Raw genomic sequence first — 8,863 nt, 5'->3', positions numbered from 1 at the left:
CTCAATAGACAACAAGAATATCTAATTCAAATGATATTACCATTTAGATGGGGGATATAGATACTAATCTCACTTAAACTGAACAATGATATTATTCAAAAACAAGGAATGCTTCTGTATGGTCACACTTTCCTCTACATTATGAAGTCCTTGCTACAGACTGTGTACAGATTTCATTAAGTTTCTGTCATTTCAGGCTTCCAAGAGAAGAGAGTGACCTCAAAAATTACTTGAAAGGTTTTGGAAGATTGTTAGATATGATGTTTCCTTATTATGTAGTCATTTTTGAACTTCCAGGAGATTTGCAACTAAGTTTTAAATATTTATAACAATATAATAAAACCTATGCTATTGATATTTATAATAGATATATCCATATTTGGTAACACAAATATTTGTTTGAACAAGTAATATTAAAGAGAATTTGCTCTGTTAGAGACAAGTCAACTCCCTGAATTTTTAAATATTTAAACCTCAATATATTTATGAAAATTAGTTTACTTTAGAAGTGTTTGTTATTTAAAATAAACAAACATAGCACTTGAGCATATTAAATACATAAAATTTATAAATAAAATTTAAATATTTAAAGGAACTTAACTAAGGTAATAAAAAAGAACAAATATTTATTAAATTTTCTTTAAAATTACTAATCTTAAAAACAAGATAATCAAATATGTAAGCTGGACTTACAAAGAATGTGATTTGTAAGAAAATAACAACTTTAATAAATTGAATATTTATTTTAAAAAATCTTTGGATAATCCTTAATGTGCAAAAAAAGATCCATGTTGGCAAGATAAAAATTACATTTTTCATTGGAGTAACTTTTAAGCAGAGACCTGTATACAGTAGGGTAATTAGCCACAGAGGGAGGTTACTCCTAGCAGGAGTGATAGAAAGTGCAAAGGTCCTGAAGTAAGAACATACCTGCTTGATATTTGTGCACAAGTATGATCCCTAGAACTGCTGTAGCCATGTTGCTCCCAGAGCCAGAGGGTGAAGCCTGAGAGAAGAGGTCAGAATCTGAGATGAATGAGTGTAGGGAGTGGTGTCCTGGCATACTCTCCCCATTTCCTTGTTATATAAGGTAACGGATGCTCTTATTTTTTAAGCCACCTTGAATTTGCAGTTCCCTGTTGCTTGCAAGTAAAGCATCGTCAACAATTCAAATTATTATCAAGTTGCCAAACAATAAGCAGGCAATCTTTACTAGGTGGATATGCTAAGGGACTTTATTTTCAAGTAGATTTTCATTTACAGGATAAGATTTTTTTTCTGTAATTAATTATTACACAATGATATATATATATATATCAGTATATAAAGTATATAAGTATTGTCTCTCTGAGCTTCATGCAGTCTAAGCATAAGTTCTTATCTTCAGTTTATAGAAAAGGAAACTGACTCTGAGAGTTTAAATCACTTGAACATTCGGGCAGGGGTGCAAGGGCCAATCTGTTGCTATTTTCATTATAACCAACTGTTAAAAATTGATGTTTGGCATAAAATTGCAGGCCAACTAAAATTCTAAAATCATAAATTCTGGATAATGGCTCTCTAATAAGGAAATTTGGGGCAAGCTAATGGAAAAAAATGATTTGATGGGGTAGCCCTCTATATGGAGCTCTTCAAATAAAATCACATTAGTAACTTCACCTATTCAATTCTTAACCTTGTGTTTGTTGAAAAAGCCAGGAGCTTGTGGAGAGTTGGAAGCACAACATTAATCATTTAGTAGCTGAGTATCAAGATTCGGTTTCCCTATTACTGGGCTCTTGTGGGAGTAATATATGTGTATAACTCTTAACATGGTGCCTAACTTATTATAGCAGCTCAGTACACAATAATCACTGTTGGGCTCAATAAGTGCACAAGTGAGTTGCCCCTTAAACACTTCACAAAAAATTACAAAGAGAATGGTAATTTTTAAAAGAGTATTTATCAACCAATTACCCTTGAATTACCCAATAGCCTTGAAATTGAAGAAGAAAATTTAAATTTTAACCAAATATTTTTTACTGATATCCTTAAAAAATCCTGGCCGTAACTCTGTTATTGATACAGGGACATCTGGCCAGATCTGGGCAGAGGAGGGATAAGGTAGGGAGGGGCCCCCAGGTGTCCCTGGGGAGGCTGTGTTCCAATGTAAAGGGTAAACAAGCTAATGCAACAGCAGCCACGGAGCCAGTGTGCCTTCTAATGACAGATTCCCTGTGGTGGGGAGGGGCAGGGAAGAGACAAGAGACAGAGCATGAGGAAGTCTTGCAAGGAGTCTACAAGTTTACGCAAGGCTAGAGAACGATGGACAAAGGGAAAAGCCCTCCTACCCCTTCTGGTTCTTGAATGAAGGGAAAACTAGACGTCACAGAGACCCAAGTACCTAAAGGTTAACATGGCAGCAGGAGGAGGTAAAGACCTGCCAGTTTAGTCCAGGAAAAGGACAAGGAATTGGCTGAGGAAGGTGGATGGTTTTAGGGAGCATGGAAGTTTGGGCCAGGAGATTTAAACAAAGGGACGGCAGGGACTCACTTTTTCTCTTCCTCTGAGATCCACGCAGGAATGCACAGGCCCCAGGTGCTAGGGCAGCTCTGGGCACTGGCCTGCAGTTGCAGATGGAGTCCCTGCAAGACTGGCTGCAGTAGCTGGCAGAAGCCTTGGGCCCTGGGCATGAGAAGCTGCCAGCATGGTGATTGTGGTGCTGGCCACACACGCGTGGACTCCAGCGAGGGAGCCGGAAGCCAGGGAGCCATGGGATAGCAGCCCTGAACTAGAGATAAGGATAGAGCAGGATTTCTGGACATTGTTTCTGGTTCTGGGGGTGGCTGGGTTTTGTCTGTATAAGGTTGGCCTGGAGTCAGGGAGTCTCTCACTCCCCGAAACTGCGCAACATCTTCATAAAGAACTTTTTCCTTCGCCACCAACCTTTGCCTTATGCTTGTGTTCAACAGCGGGGGCAGCAGAACCCCACCGTTGTTCTGTAATGCTATTATCTTTGTCTGCACCCCTATACCCTCATCACCCTCATCCCGGGCTTATTCTGACTGACATCTGTTAACATATAATAAGACAGTAAAAATAAAACGAATTTCATGTAACCTTTGAACATGATATTAGAGATGAGGATTCCCCAGTTAGATGAGTTAAAAGTAAAAAGGGGCTAAAATGGAATGCTAATATAGAGCATTCCAAAGAGGGAGTATTAAGATATTAATACTTCCTAGCACTCTAAGGTTAAAGTAAGATTAAAATAAGATCTTCGGAAAATCAATAAGCTCACAAATATTTTAATCAAAATGAATCTACTTATAGTTAGATTGATAAAGTCCAAAAAAAAGAAGACTCTATTATATCATGTCACCACACATTTTTTTACAAAAAAAATTACTTGATTCATTTTAATTAATTTTTAAAAGGACAGCTCATAGTGGCAACTTTGAGACATTTTTGTTAAATATAAGATGAAATAAATGTATTATTAAATTCAAGATTTTTTTTGCACAATTTACTTGGAAAATTTGCTTCCTTTTTAAAATGATTTTACTTTTTTCATTTAAGTTATATTCTCATGATAGAACTTCTGTAAAATAGTACCCTTAAAGGCTATTTCCCAGATTACAAAAAGAGACTGAAAGTGTTGAAGAAAAAAATGCTGTAATTAGATGGCAAATGAGTCCATAGTAAAAGCATTCACGGCCTAAGGAGGGTCACAGATGCACTGTCACTAATGCTGGTCTTATTTACTGTTTCAAGAGGGAGACATCATTTAATAGCCAGGGCAGTTTTCCCACTAACGGCGTCACCTTAGGAAATGGCTTTATTCAATCATCCAATTAATATTTATTGAGCATTCACAGAGTCAGGTAGTGTCTATTGTAGATAGAGGAGTTTAGGAAAACTAAAGATCCTCATGGAGCTTACATTCTAGTAGAAGGGATAGTCAGTAAAATAATGCATAAGTTAATTATACGTTATGTTTGTTACTAATAAGTACTTTGATAAAAAAAAATAAAGTTTGGGGAATATGAACTTTTGGTTTGGACTGACTGGAAATTTTAGCAATGAGCTAGGGAAAACTTCACTGTGATAGTTAGTCATTTTGGAGTCCAAACTGGAAAGAGCAGGAAATAGCCCTGAGGATGTCTAGAACGGCATTCTTAACAGAGCCCACAAACAGCTAGGGCAAAGGCTTGGAAGCAGGAGGGTGCCTGAGGTGTTCAAAGAATGACAGAAGCTCGGAGTGCCTGGAGATGGTTAACATTCCAGGAGAAATGATATTATTGATGCAGTAAGAGCCTGCGAATCTTCTCAAGCCCTGTTTCCTTTTCTGCAAAATAATTATGAAAAGGATGCTTTCTGCCTAGGAAGGTTGTAAATACTCCATGAGATAACTCTTATAAAGTACTAAGTATAATGCCTAGCACACAGTAAGTGCTTAATAAGTGCTAGTTGTTGGTTTTTGTTATTTCATGAAAAGAATCAAAGGGCTATCGTGCCTGATTCCAACAAATAGTAGAGTCATTTAACTGACCCCTTTACCCAATTCCATGACCACTTGGAGACCATCAAATTATAATTTCATTTTTTGTTTGAATTTTGCCTCCAGGGGAGAATGTGCCAGTTTTATTAATGAGGAGTTACAAAATTAGATGCCAGTAAAGTCCCCTTTATAAACTGACAAATTTTCAATGTCATTATGAGCCTGATTATTGTGAGTTTACCTCTGAGAAACAGATCTAAGTTTGTATTTTACTTGTAAAGTCAGACTTCTAATGCACATCACATGACTTCCTACCACAGCCATTCCCTACGGGGACTCGGCTCAGGAATGCAGCCGAGGGGCAAGCCAGCAAGGCCCTCCTGGCTGCATTCGTCTCTTCCCCTTTTCCTATTGGAATGTTGCAAATACATAATCGTTATTTACCCTTACTAAGTACTGTCACATATATCATCTCTTGTTATCTTCTGCATTTTTTGCCAGGGTGCAAAACAGCTGCTGTTTTCCCCTATTTTACAAATACAGAAGTCAGACACAGAGGTGAAGAGACAGACTTGGTCCTGGGCCCAGACATTCAGACTCCTCAGCATGTGCTCTTCTACTGTTGAAAACAAGAAAACAGGTTTCAGTCTTAGATTGCCTGCTAACAGATACGTGGTCTTGAAATATCCCTTTTCTTTAGGTCTGTTTTCTTAGGGAGTTGGAATAAAGAATCTATAATACCCTTTGTAATGTAAATATCCTAGGAGTCTAAGGTAAGAGTGAAATGAGCAAATGAATAGAAAATGTAGATAAGAAATTCAATTAGAGCAGAAATTAACAAAAGAATATAGAGTCCAGCAGGAGTAAGGCCTGCTTGAGTGTGGTTGGTAGGGTAATAATACAAGCATAATAACATAGTTTTAATTGAAACATTTTACCTAAAATGTCATATGGTGTGCCTGAGTGTGATATTGTTATGTTACAGAACTACATGCTTATGATTTTGTAATAAAAGGTTTTGTAATAAAAAGGAACATTATTTGTGCCAGGCTCTGTAAATGTAGGTTGAATCTGAACAGAAACATCTCTGTCTTATATAATAATACATTCATAGAGAGTTGAGGAGTTGGGAAGAACAGAAGAAGACAGGTTCTGAACATTAATATTTGGTAAAGAGATCCCAGGTACATTGTCAGCTGCTTATTTTTGTATTTTCCTGTTGGAGTTTATACATGGGAAATTAATAAATTATGAAATTAATAAATTAATAAAACTAATACTTTCCTACCACTGAACCAGTACAAAATAATATTGAATGTAAACTGAAAAATTAAATTAAAAAATATCACAGCAAAATAGTTTCATAAAATATTAAAAAATAAATTAAAATATATTTTTGCTTTTTTAATTTCATATTTCAAGTTACATCATCATGCAAATGTATGAATTAATCACTACAACAGTGCTATGCTCCTAAGTCACCACTATGAAATCCGCCATGGTCTATTTTTGTTGGAGACTTCTGTCTATTATCCTTTGGTTCACTGACCTGTGTTTTTATCGGACACGTTGGAGAGGTCTTGAGGACTTTGGCAGTCCAAGTCCCCTAGCAATTTTCTACACTGTCATCTTAAAAGGAAACTGTGCTGCATCATACAAAATCACCCTCGCTAGTGCAGTGAAGTGGCAGGGAAAAGGAGGGCAGTCAGCTCCCCTCAACATATTTTTTAGAATATGTTCTGAAAAATTGCCTGCTTTTTAAAAATTTTCTTTATGATCCACACCAACAATTTGACTACAATCAAGATCTCAAGAAACTACAATTTTCCTATGCCACACCACACTGATATTTCAGTTAAATGCATGCATTTGGGTCAAAATAATTGAAATGATCAGAAATTAATTGCACCTGTTTCAAGCTAACATGAGGACACTCTTTAGTCTTCAATGCATTAAAGTGACATTTCTTACAGCAAGTAGCTATTGCACTTAAAATCACGTTAGCACCCTCTGATCATGATAGGAAGAAGAAGATAATGAATCATTTATTCCTTAGAGAACATGTACTTCTTTATTTGTACATAAAGCAACTTGTTTTTGGTAGCAGATTTTTAGTTATATTTTACTGGTAGAATCTGGAAAGAATAAAAGAATGTGATTCACTCCACTAAAAGAATGACGGCATCAATGCTTCTTTGCACTGACATTTGAGATTTCCTCCTTCCCCTTCCTAGGATGCAAGATTCATTAAAGCATCATTTAAATTTTTTTGACTTTGGATAATCAAGATACATTTAGAACATTCATAAAATAAATGAGCCAAGGGAAACTACAAAATCTAAATTAATCACATCACTGGATTCCACTCTCCATCTACTTTGGTGGTTTACTGAGGGATGTAAGTTTAAATTTTCTTGCAACTTGAAGTCTTATACACTATTTTAATATTTTCACTATCAATGAATATTCATAGATGTTATTATACTTAGAATTCTTCATTACTCTATTTGTTATTCAAATAAGTGAAAGCTATTTTCCATCGAATTTCCTTTGAAATGGGTTACTAATAAGTTTAAGATAAATATGAATGAAAATAATTACCCCAAAGTAAAATAAATTACTAAGTTTAAATATTTTAACACATTCATTTTATTTTTTTATAAAGGCAAATAAGGGAAGAGCAAAACAATACAACAAAAATATCACAAAAACTAGAAAACATTGAAAAGGGAAAATGTATATGTAGCAATAGAAGATATCAGTGACCTGATATAATCTCACTAGCTTGAATTCAGGTGAAAGAAAACTTTCACCAGGTGCGTGAGAGTTAAATTAAATGAGGACCAAATATGTGGTGGTGATGATAATTCAGATACCTCAGTTTAAATTTTCAGTGCTTTTATAACTACAAAGAGAATAGATTCCAGTGCCCAGGGCAATGCCTATTGTGGGAGGAATGAGCATCTGGCATTATCTCCTCTTCTCTTTCAGAATGAGGACACTAAGTGATGTGTCCCTTGGAAATGCCACTGGAAAAGGACGAGGGTAGAATCACAGAAATTACACTATCACTATAGTTAGAGTTGATGAAGTTTATTTGGAATATCTTCATAAAGATGGGATAATTATTTGGTTAAGCAGCCGAATATCATATTGCTTTTGGATTTAATATTTTAATCTATTTGGGCCAGGAGGGCGGCAATTAATGTTTTATATCAATGCTTCCTAAGTTTTGGGGAATTGAGCTCTATCATTATTTGTTAGATCATCCACTGCTCCAGGAATAACCATTCGTAAAGCCTATTAAAAATTCCCAGGGAATTAACATATTTGTATTGAATATTTGCAATTTCTTTTAGGCATCCAAGAATCACTAAACCAAGATTAGAATTTACCCTTGTATTACTTTGAGACATTTAAAAATATCTATACCAAAAATAAAAATGCTAATTTTCTTTTACTGGATTATCACTTCAATAGTCTCTTGCTTTCCATTGCAAATATATTTGTAAGCCACTAGGTATTTACTTCTAGACTGTAGGCTTTCCTAGGAAGATAATTTTTGCAAGATTGAAATAAAATGAGCCTTGATTTTCCTGTCATTAAAAGCTTCTGTTCACAAACCACAGATCTAAAGGGAGTAAAATCAACTAAAGAGAAATTTTGCTATGAAGGGAGTTTTAGCTCATGTTCTGGTCATTTAGAAAAGATTTAATGCCACCATTGATTTACACCATGTATTGTGGTTAAGATAGTAGTTGCTACATTAAAGTTTATAGTATCTCTAGTACCTCTGAAAGATGTTCTTTTCAAAACATTACTGTATACTAATAACATCGGGCTATTACTATTTTTGTTGTATATTATTTTTACAAAGAATTTTTTTTAACAAAATGTGATTATTTTTTCACAAAATTTTAACATTCCAAATTCTTCTATAGAGCTATTTCACAGACCCAGTAAAATGTTATATTCTAAATATGGTTGTAGCCTAGTATATACCAAGAACTTTGTATGCCACAGGTAAGTCAGAAATTAATGACATGATCCTGTCCTCAATGAGTTTATAGTCTCTTAGACAGTAAGTATAAACAGGAAGTTACATTATAATGTGATAATAATGGTAAATGCAGTGTGCCACTGAGTAAATGGGAACACCAGAAAGTGTCATCTGGAATGGCAGACATTTGTTCTCATTTGGCGAGCCTTCTGAGTAGTCGAGCCCAAGTTCCATGGGCTTCACAGCTTGTAGGTGAAAGTGCAGCCAGGGAAGGATGCAAATGTTGTGGAACCCTAGAAGGTGCAGGGTCCAGAGCAAGGGGCCTTATACTGTAACTGAGAGCAGTACAGGGATATACTGTGACCAAAGGAATAGTAAAGGTG

Source organism: Pteronotus mesoamericanus, unplaced genomic scaffold (assembly GCF_021234165.1).
Source record: "Pteronotus mesoamericanus isolate MK-2021 breed Mesoamerican mustached bat unplaced genomic scaffold, CSHL_Meso_final contig_56, whole genome shotgun sequence".
NCBI classification, from domain to species: Eukaryota; Metazoa; Chordata; class Mammalia; order Chiroptera; family Mormoopidae; genus Pteronotus; species Pteronotus mesoamericanus.
The sequence above is the reverse complement of the archived record's forward strand: the minus strand, read 5'-3'. Positions refer to the sequence as shown.